Genomic DNA, 17,240 nt, shown 5'->3' with positions numbered 1-17,240 from the left:
GTTTAAACATGGGTAGATTGTTTTAATGTTTTTCACTTTCATGAAAGGTGGTCTGAACAAAACAAATATGATAGCATTTTTAAATATTTGATAGTGATTTTATTTTTATTCAGAAAGTCAGATTTTTCATTTTATTATTAATTAATAGTGGCAAGACTACATGGATTTTAGACTTAACTATATCAAATGATGTAATATTAACCTAGTCATATTTGATATGCAATATTAACCTAGTCATATTTGAAATACAACATTATACTACTGGTGGTCAAATTGGTAAAAATAGGCTAGTCACATGATTTATAGTAAAACAGTAACCTAGTCATATAACAGAAAACTAGTCATATTTGTAAGGTTTTGCAGTATATAATTCTTCATATAGTTTTTGATCTAAAATCTTTTACATTTTTAAAGTTCAGATCTGATCATAATGTTTGTGCAATACTATAAACTGTGGATAAGTGTTTGCTGATATGGTTTTCATTATCACTGTATTAAAGGATATGTATAGTGCCATAATTATGATATTATATAGATTAACATCTGATATGAATTAGGGATGTCCCGATCAGGTTTTTTTGCCCTCCAATCCGAAACCGATCATTTGATTTTGAGTATCTGCCGATACCGAGTCCCGATCCGATACTTCTTATAATCCATAAAAAATAATAAAGACGAGGAAAGAAACGGATCCAGGATGTTCATTTTTTATTTAACACCTTATTTTAACATCCAACAACTCCGTTAGCAAACAGAGCACTTACGTGAGGTAGTTTGAACAATAAATAACACAAATTAAAAACATAACCTTAAAATACCTGGCAGGAATGTAAACAAATAAAAAAATAAAAGTGCCACAGTGCTGGTAATTTGCTTTTAAGAATGCATCTCACAGTAGTATACAGTAATTTCAATTAAGGAAATGAACGTTTTTCTTGATGAAAACAAGCATTTCTACCCTTTCAGGTTTGAGCCTGTTTCTTTTGTCATCCAACACGTTTGCAACAGCACTAAAAACTCGCTGTATTGTGTTGGGTGTTTGTTTTTCAGGTGCCGTATCAGGTTTGTCGTATTAAATGCGGCCCTTTCCTGTCCACCCCTTGAAATTCCAACTTTACATATTTTACAGTTTGCTGTGGCAATGTTGTTGTCATCAACTTTGAAATACTGCCACACCGCAGACATGCTTTACTTTCTGCTTCGAACTGCTTCCGTGTTCAACTTTGCCGGCAACAGGCAGCCAATAACCAATAGCGTCTCTGCTACACAGTAATGTCATGCCGCACGCGTTGATGTTGCTGTGTTGAGACAAGAGGTCTGGTCTCACTCTGTGCCAACGCATAGCTATTGATGTGTTAAAAATGAGAATATATTATATAGATATATATCTGATCGGGAGGTAATGCCCGATTCCGATCGAGTCTGAAACCATGTGATCGGGCCCGATTTCCGATCACGTGATCGGATCGGGACATCCCTAATATGAATGTTTGTTACATGTATTTAGTTTTATTAATAAAACTGTTCTGTTTATAGATGTACTCTTGAAAATATCTACCAATGTATTACTTTATTTTTCTGTCCCCACTAACTGGAACAAATGAGGGATATTTTTACCCATGTTAATATTTTCTGTCCCCTGTTTCTACAACTAGTGAGGGATCTGTCCCCTATTTTCAAATTCCTAGATTAGGCTCTGTGTTTATAACGCTGTTTAAATATTCGGCTTTATGATTTTGCTTTCTGTTTTGCTTTTGTAAATATCACGCCTGGTAATAAACACACTCTTCCTGCACTTAGATGTGTCAACCGCTGTCTATCTTGTAGTGTGCTGATCCCCAGATTTTTAACCCAGCAATATAAAAAGTTGTTCGCTTCCATACTCTTCCAGGTTTTCATCTGTGTGTCCATGTAGAACGATGTCTGTAGCATCAGGTAGTTTGAGATGTCGGGGAACTCAACAGATGGATAATTTTCCAACTCCTAGGAAAAATCCTTCTTTGTTAACGTGTAAGGCTCTATCCCATTGAGTGGGTTCTATATCCACTTCTTTTGAGTGTACTTCTTGGTTTTAATAACTTTGCCGTACACAAACATGGCAATAAGTTCTTGTGTTAATCGACCAGACTCCACTTTTGGATCATTAATCCCCTTTTAATGAAAATGCCCTGCATGCATGGTTTGGCTTCTGACACATCCATACAGTTTTAAATACAATACCTACAATTAAAACCAGTTTGTTTTATTGCATTTATTTAATTCCTGGGCTCCCATCTGTAACAGGGAATGATGTTGCATTCCATTAATATACTTTGCAATAGGTTACTAGATTCTAATAGAATAGATGAGCCAAAATAATTACTTCACCCGGGACAGAGTCCACCAGGGGGCGAGGTATTGTTTTCGGGGGGATTTTTGTTTTTTGTTAGGAACATTATATGAAAACGACTGGACCAGTCTTCATGAAACTTTCAGGATAGATGGGCGTTGGTCTCAAATAGAACCTTCAACGTTTTTAGGGTCATCTGGTCAAGGTCACCAAAAAGGTCAATTTTTTTTTCCACGATATCTTCATATCATATTTACTTCAAACCAATTCCGTTCATCTTTCAGTTCTGCTGCCATTGATATGCTACATGATGGGGTATCTCATAGTTTTCTTTCAAACTTTCGTTTGTTTGTCTGTATGTGTGTCTGTTAACAATCTAGCATCTAGATGGTTGCACCGATTGATTTCAAATTTTCAGGGTAGATGAGCAATGGTCTGTAGATTATCTGATTAAATTTTGGCGGTAATCGGGTGAAGGTTGAGGTCACCGGAAAGGTCAACCTTTCGGTCAAAATAACGTTTTCCATTATAACTCAGAGTTGCCGATAGACCAATGTTTACTATTATGAGCATATAGGAACACCCATATGGCCTTTTCATTTGACACCATGACCTTGAGTGACCTTGAAAGGTCAAACTTAAGGTCACAGATTTTCAGAGGGCTATAACCTGATAGCTGATGATTGAGAAATATTACCATTATCAACCTACAAGTAAAAAATAAGTGCTGCTGGGCAGTGTGCGAAATTACCGCATGCCCGGTAGCCCAATGCTATCAACTTTTTCATTGGGCCATAAACTATAAAAAGTAGCGAGTCCGTCATGCCACAAACATTGGCCCGCCCGTGAACGTACATTTTGACGGTTTCATGCATGTATTACTATGTCCCTAACACTTGACGATTTCATGCTTGTATTACCATGTCCCTAACACGACACGTCCACCTTTTGCAAGGATTTTCATTGGTTATTTTGTCAGATACGTCACAAATCTGTAAAACGAAAGCGAATCAGCTGCCATCTCTTAAATGAGCAGTTTATCACATTACATTGTGGCGCGAGATTCTACAGGAGTGCACTTTTTCGCCTTTTCGTGACAATCGTGGAAGTTTCTGGGTTTGCCTGAGAAAAAAGTGAAGCAGAAGAAAACAGAAGAAGAAATCAAAGCTACTAAGAAGCGATGTGAGGAAGAAAAGCGAGACAGGACATTTAAACCAGGTTGGCTGCAGACATACAATTGGTTGTTGTACTCAAATACACAAAAACAGATGTTTTGCCGACCTTGCTGTACAATTTATGGTCCGTGCGCTGTTAGAAAACCCGGACTGAAAACTGACAAATATCACAAGTATGCGAATGCTCCTCTTGTGTTGGGCTCACAGAACTTCAAAAACACACACTAGATGTGCATCAGGCATCCGAGGGTCATACATTCACACTGGCCATCAACTTTTAATGCTGGCCATGAACATTGAAAAGTTAAGAGCCCTGTTGGCCATTTCTGATTTTCAAGATATTTCACACACTGCTGCTGGGCGAGGTTTGTTTTGCCTGGCAACACTTGTTGTAGATCTTATTTTTAAATTTTTTTTTTTTTTTTTTAATGGGCTCCGACTCGTTACAAGTATGAATAGGTGGGCCTGAAAGCAGAAAAATTTGAGAACCCCTTATTTAGAGCACATTTCAATGTCTACACAGGATTCTAGAATTAAAAAAAAAATTAATTCTGTGCTAAATCACCAGATTTTAGAGAGAGTTCCTGACTGACCATCTCAGATTTTGTTCATATTTTTTTTATTTTAATGTCCTTGTTACTAATAACTGCTGTGCAAAAAATTTTAGGCAAGATCTCTACTAGTTTCGGAGATATTAAGCCTTCAAAAAGGGTGTGTGGCCCAATATTTCTCATAAAAACAAGTGTTACAATCAAACATCCATAGTTTGATGGCTAATAACTTTTGAACTGTTCAGATTAAATGGTTCAAATTTGCACACATGATTCTTTGATATAATTAGGCTCTGTAAACAGAAGGAGAGCTTTGTAAGTGACATTTGCAGATTTATGGCGTGCCAAATATGGCTTCCTGGAATGTGTATTTGTCCATGGTAGCACTTTTGGCTCTCTATATCTCCAGATTTAATGACCCCAGATGTCGGATTCTTTTTAATATATGAGACATGTTATAGTACTATCAGGAAAACATGTTATATCTGTGACAAAAATTATACTTGTCTCATATATAGGCCCCTAAAAATGGAAAAAAAGCTTGTCGCATCTGTATTTTGAATGCTTATAGCGAAAATCTGACAAGGTCTACCAGAAAACAAATTAGATCAGTGAAAAGAGCAAGGTCTAATTGATATGTATACCAAATATGAAGTTGGTGCTGTGAAGAAAACTATTTCATTCAAGCTGTTGAATATAGAAGGTTTTAAGACATGCGAAAGTACCGCGCCCATGCGAAAGTACCGCGCCATGTCAAGTACTGTTAAAAACTTTGTATTTCTGCTGTTTTTTGTAATTATACAAAGTAAATCTGGTGATGGTTATTAATGTTTATTTTATGCTAATTGTAGAATAAGAACCCTTTCTTTTTACCAGGCATATTGTTTCTATAATATCAATTGAATATTGCGACAATGACTGAATTGCTAAATTTATGATGCCATGAAAGAAAAAATAAGCTCAGTAATCTGTCTTTCAAAGTTGAGCCATTATTTTGAGGTGCCAAATATTGTAAATACCAAATTTGAGCTTTATGCTTCCATTCAGAGCTGATATATTGCTTTCTGAATATGCAAATACAGGTTCAAAATTGGTTCGCGCCATGTTACGGTACCTTACGTTGCAAATTTTTTTCACTATGAAGGCATTTGAGCTAGATAAAAAAATTTTTTTGACAAAGTTGGTATATCAATATGCTCTCCACAAAAAAATTATGAAGTGGCTGAGCACTTGCCCACATGGTCAAATCATAAAGAGACTGGAGGCCTATTCTTGACATTCTACGATCATGTTCGATTTTCAAGAGTCAATAATTCAAAAACCCTTCAAGTTATGACCACAATGTTTTACACACGTATAACTAGTACCCCAGATATGTGTATTCTACAATATGAAGATTATCCATTGAATCCCTTCTTTAGTACAGCTCTTTGAAATTTTGTAATTTTTTGCGAGAATGGACAAACTGCCATTTTTGTGATGCTACAGAATGAAAAATTAGCTCTGTATCCCATTTTTTAAATTTACTACTGTATCTGGGGTGCCCAAATAGGGTGTATTCCAAATTTGAGCTTTTATATCTGCATTTTTAGCTGAGATAATGCCTTTTAAAAATGGAAAAAAGCTCAAAATGCGTTAGCGAGTGTAAACTAGGATTGTGGGTACTCCGATTTAAAAAAATTATATCTAAAAAAAACTACTTGGAATTAAGCAGAAATATTTTGCATGTGTTCATCAGACATATGTAGGCACTTGTAAAAAAAAAAAAAAAATCATGAGAATCCGAGTCGGTGACCTGGGAAGATTTTGGAAAATCTGATGATTTCACACGGAATTACCCTATTGGTATTTTGTCTGCACAAATGGGTCTTGGTGAACAGAAAGTGTTTTGTACTTACGTTTAGTTGCGTCATTATTTAAATTTTTTGTTTGATGTGCTGGTTCAGGACTCCTTTAATCTACTCCCCTTTCTGAATTGTTTGAGCTGATATCCATCCCCACAGCTGGTACACATCATGTTTCAGTACATTTTATTTCCTCATGCGGGGCGTCCTAACCACGTGTTAGTCTGTTTACAAACCACTTGGTATCCACTTGTTATGACCCCCTGTGACCCCTTCAGGCTCCTCCCTGTCAGTGCACGGGCAGGGTTGGGCCTGGTAGGGATACGTAGTTAATAGAAGTACACCTGTAGTGGGGCGTGAGTACTTAAGGGGTTCTCCTCTCTCCTTTAGGGAAGCACTTCTTTTCTTTTCTGCAGGCACTAGATTCATTTTTCTTTCACATTTGCACGGCTCTCTCTTATTTTCTCTCTGGTAAATCTAAACATACTGATTCTGGCATTCCATCCATACACGCATGACAACATACACATACATTTCCCCTAGACTCAATGTTGTTATTTGTTTGATTTTTAATAAATTATTTGATTGAATTTAACTTTGTTGTCCGTGTCCCTCTTTACGTTGCGTTTTTTTTGGACGAGCCGAAGACCGTAACAGTTTGTAAAAGTCACATGAGGTCATACGCGGGTCAGAAGTGGCAACCGCGGAGCCACAGCAAACATGGCAGATCGCAATTCTAGACTGCCCACGCAGCCAGGTGCCCACCCAATCATGTCACTTTTTACTGCTTCCAGGCAATGACAGCTTACAAAATAACGCTGATTGGTATCTTTACTTATTGCATCAACTTTTATACAGGTTAGGATTGAAATATTCCAAATCTAGATGCACCTGTGAGCTTGAAGGCTCTCAAGCACTTGCATCTGTGTTGGAGGCTGTCAGTTCTGCCATGTTTGTTGCAACCTTGCTCATTATAATAATGAGGATAAACTTCGGCCGTTTCCGTACCCAAGTGTAAACGTTAGCACACGGTGTTTTTCCAGCTCATTCTCCTTCACAGGCATGAGGCAGCGGGCAATACAGCATGTGATTTCAAGTACCTAGGGGTAATTCTAGCGCCACAGGGGTACTGTTCATCTTTTTTTAATACACTGTGTCACTTTAATAATAATGGAGGTATTAACTAGAGCGGCGGCTACAGTTATCAACACCATAACAATCTTTTGGTCATTGCAAAAGTAGAAAAGACTTTCAATAAGTAAATTGTGCATGGAATGATTACCCAAACTTCCACTGGGGGGTGGGATTTGATTCCCGATTACTTAGCGTATCGGATCACGTGATACCGCGTCACAATTATTGACACCTTTGTCCATAATTATCGACATCCGGATGACTTTTTAAAAAAAAAAAAATCAGTATGTGGTATTAAAGGTGGAGTACGAGATTTTTTTCAGGAGTATTCTTTACCATATTGCTTGAAAAGCTCCTCACACCCATGTTGCAAGCAGTACAATAGAAGGTTTGACCCAAAAACGAAATATTTTAATCCAGTCTACAGCGTAAAATAAAGGAAAAACGCCATCAAATCCTATTGAAGTAACCACCTCAAAATGATTTGGATACTGACACGTCAATCAGACTGAAGCCCGCGGAAAAATTAATTCTGAATGGAATGATACACATACACACATATATATATATATATATATATATATATATATATATATATATATATATATATGCGCACATGCTAGGAATTTAATTCTGGTCTAATTCTATTTATTGCAGTAGGATTCCAGATACTCAATAAACATTCCATTCTGTTATGAATCAGAAAAATTATTATAAATCACAGTACTTTTTATTTTTTAAAAGTACTTCATCTACTTCAACAGTGTTACACAAAGATTGATCCATAACAGTTGTAAATGTCACTTAATTCCACAGGGTGTTGATAATGGTGGACACCAGTGAAAGTGGTCACTAACACCTCATGTGACTTCTCAAACGCACATTTAGATACAAAATGTGACTGTCAAATGAAAGAGGAGGAAACAAAGTAGGTTTTGAAATATTGGTGAATTTGATCAGTAAAAACCATGTCCATGATCTTTCCACCAGGCTTACCTGCGAATGATGACATCTGGGTTTTCCTCAAATTGCTGATCGTGCTAAAAAAAAAATTCCTTCTCGCGTAACAAGCTGTGTCCTCAGACGACAAGCTCAAAGGGCAAGGGGGGTCTTCTGGTTGGTTGATTTAACCAATAATAACTGTTGTAACTGAAACTCGCCTTTGAAAAATTTTGTTGGTAAATCTGAAAAGGTGTTGATAATTATGGACTGTCAGTAATTGGAGCTGCTGCTGTAGTTAATTGATTTATTTTTGGGGGTTTTTTTTGTCTGGTGGGTGGAACTACAGCGAGCCTCACATGAGCATGTGGAGATGCTGACTTTTCTCCATTTCAGTACAGAGCTGTGATTGTTGGAACTAAATTAGACGACGGAGTTCAGACAGCAGAATGCATAAAGCATAGAATGCACGTTTCTGTCCTCACGGTTTTAAATTATTTTTTTTATTTACTTGATTAAGGGAAAACTGATGGTTTATTTTATTGCTGCTACTTTACTGATCCTTGGTTTTAAATTTTGACAGGAAAAATGAATATTGGAATTTTTATTTATTTTGTCTCAGCAGGAAGTTAAATTAAAAGGTTGAATTTTTGAATGAAGTATTCATTTGATTGTCTTCATTGCTAGTTAGCACATGCATAAAACAACCTCAAGTTAAATTTTAAAAGTTGCAAGCTAAACAAGTTATTTGGTAATTGTGCGATACATAATCCGAATAGTCGATTATATGTTTCAGTAATCAATAGATTGTAAGACTATCGGAGTAGTCATTTGTTGCAGCCATAATAATTTAAAAAAAAAAAAATCCAGTTTTCTGTTTAATGCTTTCTCCTCAGTTTTAAGCAAAATGACAGCATGGCTGACTAGTACTGGAAGGCCATGATATTTTAACTGGTCTTAACTTTTCAGCTGTTCACAACAGAATGCAGAGAGAAGTGCAATAAAAAGCCAAACCTCTGAAACATGAATCTCTTGTTTTAAAAGTGCTGACCGTTATTCTTTTTCTTTGGGGTTGTTTCCTTGGAGAGCTACATTTTCATCAGTAGGGAAATGAGTTTGGTTCCTCTGCACAGGAACTTGCAAAATAGTCGAACCAACATGAAAAAGATGTTATGTAATCTTGGATCATGGGTTCAGCCTGAAAGAGAGGGTTTTTTTTTGACCAGATCACCCATCCCAAGTGGTAAATCACCAAGCTTCAAATTGGGAGGCATCATATCGCCACACCATTGATTTTTCTTCCTATAACCGTATACGTTATCTTTTATTCATTACACACTGTATATCATGGATTCTCTGTAGTGTATATACCATGATGGTCTTGCCCAGCTCCTGACACACCTATGTTATGATATCAAGAAAATATCTATTTTTAACCGAATGTGACCTAGTATGGCAGAATTAACCCATGTGGCTAATAGCCAAACTAATCAAACGTTAATTTAAAACCTTTATCTATGAAGCCTGAAGAGCTGGTGGGATTCAGTGTTTTCCCCCCCAAGTTTACTGGTGGTGGTGGGGTGCTGGATGAGGATGGTCACCTGCAGGACCCTCCCTGCAGACCCCCCTCCCCACAGCTCCCCTTACAGAGATTTTGAACCTGAACAAACAGTTAAAGGAGTCATATTTAAGTCTTCACATTTATTTTTGGAACAATAATTATTCAAAAAAATTGTAATAGAACTTTTTTTTTAACAAAACAATTATTTTACGACTTGTTTTACAATAAAAAAATTCTTTGACATCTTTTAACAAGTATTTACAATAACATTTTTATTAAATAGGACTTTTCTTAACATATAAAGGCATGTCCATTAAAAAAAAAAAGATTGGCTTCAGACAGGCTGTTTTTGAGCACTTTCATCAATCTACCCACAAAGCGTGCAACTTTGTTGCTGCAATGGCTCTTCCTGGGAACCGGCAACTTGAGCAAGGGATGTTTCTGCGTGGTCCGAGTGCCTGCATGCCCTCTCGTTTTTGAGCAGACACTCTTTCCGTGTGGTCCTCCTGCCTGCACTCCGGTTTGGGTCCCCCCCCCCCCCCCCCCCCCCACACACACACACACCTTAAAATGGGGGGTGGGGCTTTCAGGAGTGGTGCGCGGTCCTGCCATTATGGTAGAGGAAACACTGGTTTAGCTGAGGAGGATGCAAATTAGGATGAGGCGATCCCATAGAGTGTGATGTAAACCTTTTAGATGTTAAATTGAACCACAGAAATGAACCCTTTCCCATAGAGCCCAACCGGTAAAGGATTTTTAAGACTGATACCGATTTTGATATTTAAGGATTTAAAAACCTGATAACGATATCAGCCAATATTCTCACAGGAACAAGGATTTTCTTTAGAATAGAATGCCTTTATTGTCACTATACACATGTACAATGAGATTAAAGCATCTCCAATAACCGTGCAAACAGCGTGTAGAGAGAGGGAGGAAAAAAAGGGGGGGGAGGGTGTAAGGGGGGTAAGGTGCACAGTCCTGAGGTCTATGTCTTGTGTTACACATTATGGAGTGAGGTATTGCTCATTGCACATTATAAAGTATTGCACAGAGAGAGTCACATTATCAAGTATTGCACATTATAAACTATTGCACAAGACGGTCACATTATAAAATAAAATATTACACATTATGAAGTATTGCAAGGTAAGGTAAGGTGCACAGACTTGAGGTGTATGTGCTGTGTGTAAGGTGCACAGTCCTGAGGTGAATGTGTTGCGTTTCACATTATGGAGTGAGGTATTGCACATTATAAAAGTATTGCACAGAGAGAGTCACCTTATAATGTACTGCACGTTATAAATTATTGCACGAAGAGAGTCACATAGTAAAATAAATAGACTATAAAGTCAGAGCATATCAGGGCGGTTATGGCTTTTGGAAAGAAGCTGTTTTTGAATTGATTTGTCTTTGTCCTGATGCACCTGTAGCGCCTCCCTGAGGGCAACAGGTCGAACAGATCAAAGCCAGGGTGGGAGCTGTCCTTGATAATGTTCTTAGCTCTGCTAAGGCAGCGGGAGGTGTACATGTCCATCAGGGAGGGGAGAGGGCAGCCAATGATCTTCCGTGCTGCCTTAACTACCCTCTGGAGCCTCTCCCTGTCTACAGCAGTGCAGCTGCCTTACCATACTGTAATACAGTACGTCAGCAGGCTCTCGATGGATGAGCGGTAAAAGGTCAGCAGCAGGTTGGAGTTGAGGTTGTACTTCCTGAGGACTCTCAGGAAGTGTAGCCGCTGCTGAGCCTTCTTAATGACTGCTGTAATGTTTACTGACCAGGAGATGTCGGCGGAGATGAGGACGCCGAGAAACCGGAAGGTGTGGACCCTCTCCACATACTCGTTGTTGATGTAGAGGGGGGCTAGGTCGGTGCTGTGCTTCCTGAAGTCAACAATGAGCTCTTTGGTTTTCTTGGTGTTCAGAGCGAGGTTATTTTCTGAACACCAGGCTGCCAACTTCAGGACCTCCTCTCTGTCGGCTGCCTCGTCTCCCTTTGAGACGAGTCCGACCACTGTGGTGTCGTCAGCAAACTTGACGATAAGGTTGTTGTTGTTGTGGGTCGGACTACAGTCGTGGGTGTAGAGGCAGTACAGGAGGGGGCTCAGCACACAGCCCTGTGGAGAGCCAGTGCTCAACATGCAGGTGGAGGAGAAGTGGGGGCCAAGTCTCACAGTCTGGGGCCGGTTGGTAAGAAAGTCCTTTATCCAGGTACATGTGAGAGGGGGGAGACCGAGAGTGTCCAGTTTACTGATAAGGATGTCCGGGATTATTGTGTTGAAAGCAGAACTGTAATCCACAAAGAGTATGCGGACGTAGCTCTGCTGCTGCTCCAGGTGGTTCAGTACAGAGTGTAGAGCTACGGCAGTGGCGTCCTCTGTGGATCTGTTCGCGTGATATGCGAACTGGTAGGGGTCGAAGTCTGGGGGGAGGTGGTCCTTGATGTGCTGAAGAACTGGTCTCTCGAAGCACTTCATGATTACCGGAGTGAGGGCCACAGGACGGTAGTCATTCAGGCTGGTGACAAGAGACTTCTTCGGCACCAGGATTATTGTAGCTGATTTTAGGCAGGGCAGGATGACTGCCTGAGCCAGGGAGTTAAAGATCCTGGTGAAGGTAGGGGCGAGCTGGTGGGCACACGCTCTGAGCACCTTACCAGGTACTCCATCTGGGCCGGCAGCTTTCTTGGGGTTCACTGCCAGGAGCACCCGTCTGACATCGTGCTCCTGTACAGTGAATGGGGTGATGTACGAACTGTGTGGTGGTGGGGGCAGGGCTGGAGCAGATGAGTGCTGCTGAGATGTTTCAAAGTGAGCAAAGAAGCAATTTAGCTCCTCTGCCAGCGGTGCACTCCAGTCTCCTGTTGACACATCACAGTCTCTGAAGTTTGTGATGTCTTGTATGCCCCGCCACACCCTCCCGTATGTTGTTGCTGGTCAGGTGGGACTCTATACGCAGCCTATGGTCCGCCTTGGCTTTTTTAATTTCTCTTTTTAGATCAGCTCGAGCGGCACTGTACAGAGCTCTGTCACCTGACCTGAAGGCAGCATCGCGAGCCCTGAGGAGTGAGCGGACCTGGCTGGTCATCCAGGGTTTCTGGTTTGGGAAAACCCGGATGTTTTTATCCACCGTCACATTTCCCATACAGAACTTGATAAAGTCTAGTACCGTTCCTGTGAATGTCTCCAGCTCCTGGTGTTCAAATAAGTCCCAATCTGTCCATTTAAAGCAGTCCTGTAGTTTGGAGACTGCGTTGTCAGGCCAGGTTGTGATAGTCCTTGTGGTGGGCCTGGCTCTGCGTCTGAGGGGGGTGTAGGCTGGGGAGAGCAGGAGGGAAAGATGGTCTGACTGGCTGAGGTGGGGGAGAGGTATGGCTCTGTACATGTGCTTGATGTTGTAGTAAACATGATCCAGAGTGTTCTCCCCTCTAGTAGAACACTTTAACATTTGTGGTGTGGTTATTTGAGTCATCACCAGTACATCATAAAACAAGTGTTTTTTTTTTTTTTTTTTTAATTGCATTGTCACAAATAGTACTTTGAGCAAAAGAGCAACAAATGTATAACAAATAAATAAGAATCCAGTAAGCAGACATGAGTGTCTGCTTGGGTCAGTTGCTAATAGTGGAGTTGCAGTCTACCCTCTAGTGGATAAAATATGCAACACTCATGGTCGAAGGACCCATCTTCCGTCTCTCCGTTTTTTTTTTTAATTGTTCTCCATCAGACATTATGCACCCTGATGCTGATTTATCTGCAGTTAGTTCATATCGGACAGTAATATCAGCACATCAATTTATTGGTTGGGCTTTACTCTCTAATCAGAAAGCTATTGATAGCCTAAAAGCATATATTCCGATTAATTTTTTTTTCATATTTAAATGTGTTTTTTGAAAAATTCAACTGCAATTCTGTTGTTTCTGTTGGATATATTGCATTTTGGTGGAAGTGTCTATAAAATCTGTTAACATTAATTTGTGCATGTCCTTATAGATCTACGAGTGCATCTAAAAAAAAATTAGAATACCATGAAAAAGTTCCTTTTTTTCATAATTTAATTCAAAAAGGTAAACTTTCATATAGTCTATATTCATTACATGTAAAGTGAAATATTTAAAGCCTTTTTTGTTTTAATTTTGATGATTATGGCTTATAGCTCATGAAAATCAGAAATTCAGTATCTCAAATTATTAGAATATTCCCTAAGATCAGGGCTCTACACTAACTTTTTTTTTTTTTTTTTTTTTTTTCAGGAGCACACATGCTCCTAAGTTAAAAATTTTAGGAGCACAGGGGAAAAAAATGGGGGCACAAGCACAAGTAGGTTTTCATTTTAAAGGTTTATTGCAATGCAAACCTTAGACACACCAACACATAAAACGCAAAATTCAATTGAGGAATGAATGAATGAACGAATGAATGAATGAACAACTGAATGAATGAACAAACAGTAGCTAAACAGAGAGCAGAGCTCAGCAGAGCTAACAACATCATCAAGGACAGCTCCCACCCTGGCTCTGAGTTCTTTGACTTGCTGCCCTCAGGCAGGCGTTACAGGTGCATCAAAGCAAGGACCAACAGACTCACAGTTTTTTCCCACAGGCCATAACCACCTTGAACAATTAGCCTTTTTCACATTACGTCACTTACAGGGGAACTCGTATCCGTTTTCAGCCTTTTGAATGGAAGAAGAGGTATACGGCGGCAACATATGTTAACAAAACTGTGTCATTCACAGATAAGATTGGTAATAATATTGCGCATTGTTGTTTATCATTACGTATTGTTAGCGACCATTCCAGTCACCTATCTGCCTTGTTTTGGAAAGGGGTCATTCCATGTCAATTCACACAAATGCCCAAAACCTCCCCAGTGACGCCTCTTCAATTTGCCTTATTTTTATTTTCTTAGTGCCTTATGATGTCAAATGAAAGAATCCAAAATTTTAGCTTTCTAGCTCGAATGTTTTTTTTGAGTTATGGCCCTTCAAAGTTTGGGTGCCACGCCCACTTTTGGGGTCCGGGAATTGCGCACTTAATTTGCAAGCATTTTTGGAGGCCCATATTTTTTGTTCTAAGGGGGATATAGACCAATTACCATTTGGTATGCCCTACTTCAGGCCATTAGTTGGCCATGTGGGCACATGATGACTGGAATGAACCTTTAACCCTATCAATAGACACCTTTTATCAAACTTTTAAGCCAATAAAAACTTTGATTATCCAACTCCTTCAATATAAACTAAGCATTTGTATATGGTACTATTTTTGCATATTTTCTGAAAAATCCTAAGTCTGGAAAGTAGGTCAACTGTTGTTTTGACTGCCTATTCATGTTTAAGGTAGTAAAAGCACACCCATATAGTGATTTTAATCTATGGGAAGATTATTTATACCCAATACCCCATTAGTTATATTGACAATTACAAGGGATAAACCCTTTTCCGGCTGTTTCACGATGCTGTTTTTTTTTACATTTGACACCTTTCCCTGTATCCAACCAAACTCTGACCACTATACACTTAATAGTTAAATGCATCTTTCAAACAGGAAAGGGAAAGATGCAAACAAGGGGATGATCCCAAGAAAAACATCCTGGTTGCTTTACTACATTTGTTCTGACATCCGATCTGGAAGTTAAACCTAGACTCATCAGGTTTTTGTTTTTTTTTTGTTTTTTTCAAGAAAAGGGGAAGGGGCCCCTTCATATCAATTAGCATATCAATTAGTAAAAAGGGGAAATTGTGAGAGTGATGCAGTGTGCATAGCAGTCGCTGTTGCAGGAGCTGCACTGAACTGTGTGAATGTGTGACTTGCCATGAGGCTACAAGCCTGTGTCTCTCTGAGAGGGAGCAGCCCCTCCCTTGTGTGTGTGTGTGTGTGTGTGTGTGTGTGTGTGTGTGTGTGTGTGTGTGTGTGTGTGTGTGAGAGAGAGCAGCCCCTCCCCCACCCGCGCGCTGAGCGCAGAGACACAGATGCCCCTTTTCCACCAAAGCAGTTCCAGGGCTGGTTCGGGGTCAGTGCTTAGTTTGGAACTGGGTTTTCTGTTTCCACTGACAAAGAACTGGCTCTGGGGCCAGAAAAAACCAGTTCTAGGCTAGCACCAACTCTCTGCTGGGCCAGAGGAAAGAACTGCTTACTTCAGCGGGGGGGCGGAGTTGTTAAGACCAACAACAATAACAAGACCGCGAAAGATCGCCATTTTTAAGCGACGAGAAGCAGCAGCTGTACAATCGCGAAGTCATCCATTGTTATTATTATTGTTGTTGCTGCTGCTGCTTCTTCTATGTTGTTTTTGCTTCGATATTCGCGCTAAGGTTTATGCAAATGTAGCGATGTAACTGACGTGTACAGCGACGTAATGACGTATACAGCGACGTAACTGACGTATACAGCGAAGTAATGACGTGGCTTCTCTTAGCACCGTGAGCTATGGAAAAGCAAACTGGTTCTCAGCTGGCTCGCGAGTTGAACGAGTTGTGAACCAGCACCAGGACTGGCCCCGATTCAGCCCTGGAACTGATTTGGTGGAAAAGAGGCAAGAGTGGCACACAGAAAGTGAAGGATTTTCTCAGAGTGCTCCCTCCAAACAATGGGGATTTACACGAAAACGGAAGGAGATATTCACAAAATTCTTTCACAGTGAGCGCACTAGCATGGCAGAATGGCAAAAAAAATTTAACTTTTTCACTTTCTCGCACGAATGCGCGTTTTTTTTTTTTTTTCGTCGTTCGCATGCCGAAAAACTCGCTCACAAATGCGAGTGAAATGTGCGCACTGTAGAGCCCTGGCCCAAGATCAATCAAAAAAAGGATTTACAATACAGAAATGTCTAACTTCTGAAAAGTATATTCATTTATACACTCAATACTTGGTTGGGGCTCCTTTACCATGAATTACTGTATCAATGCAGTGTGGCATGGAGGTGATTAGTCTGTGGCACTGCTGAGGTGTTATTGAAGCCCAGGTTGCTTTGATAGTGGCCTGTATTTTTGGGTCGGGTGTTTCTCATCTTCCTCTTGACAATACCCCATAGATTCTCGATGGGGTTCAGGTCAGGCAAGTTGGCTGGCCAATCAAACACAGTAATATCATGGTCAGCAAACCATTTGGTAGTAGTTTTGGCACTGTGGGTAGGTGCTAAGTCCTGCTGGAAAAGGAAATCGGCATCTCCAAAAAGCTTGTCAGCAGATGGAAGCATGAAGTGCTCTAAAATCTCCTGGTAGATGGCTGTGTTGACTTTGGACTTGATAAAATACAGTGGATCAACACCAGCAGATGACACGGCACCCCAAATCATCACAGACTGTGGAAACTTCACACTGGGCTTCAAACACCTTGGATTCTGTGCCTCTCCACTCTTCCTCCAGACTCTAGAACCGTGATTTCCAAATTAAATGCAAAATGTACTTTCATCTGAAAAGAGGACTTTGGACCACTGAGCAACAGTCCATTTCTTTCTCTCCTTAGCCCAGATAAGACACTTGTGACATTGTCTCTGGCTCAGGAGTAGCTTGATATTAGGAATGCGAAAGTTGTATCCCCTTTCTTGAAGATGTCTGTTCATGGTGGGTCTTGATACACTGACACCAGCCTCAGTCCACTCCTTGGGAAGCTCTCCCAAGTTCTTGAATCAACTTTTCTTGACAATCCTCTCAAGACTGCAGCCATCCCTGTTGCTTGTGCAACTTTTCCAGCCACCCTTTTCAG

At 40.0% G+C, this 17,240-nt stretch overlaps 1 protein-coding gene across 3 annotated transcripts in view; it reads left to right on the top strand.

Moving 5' to 3' along the window:
• snx27b (sorting nexin 27b) overlaps positions 1-17,240 on the top strand; it is a 116,584-nt gene that overhangs the window by 45,245 nt on the left and 54,099 nt on the right. The window lies entirely within an intron of this gene.

Source organism: Neoarius graeffei, chromosome 5, assembly GCF_027579695.1.
Source record: "Neoarius graeffei isolate fNeoGra1 chromosome 5, fNeoGra1.pri, whole genome shotgun sequence".
Taxonomy (NCBI): Eukaryota; Metazoa; Chordata; class Actinopteri; order Siluriformes; family Ariidae; genus Neoarius; species Neoarius graeffei.
The sequence above is the reverse complement of the archived record's forward strand: the minus strand, read 5'-3'. Positions and strand labels throughout refer to the sequence as shown.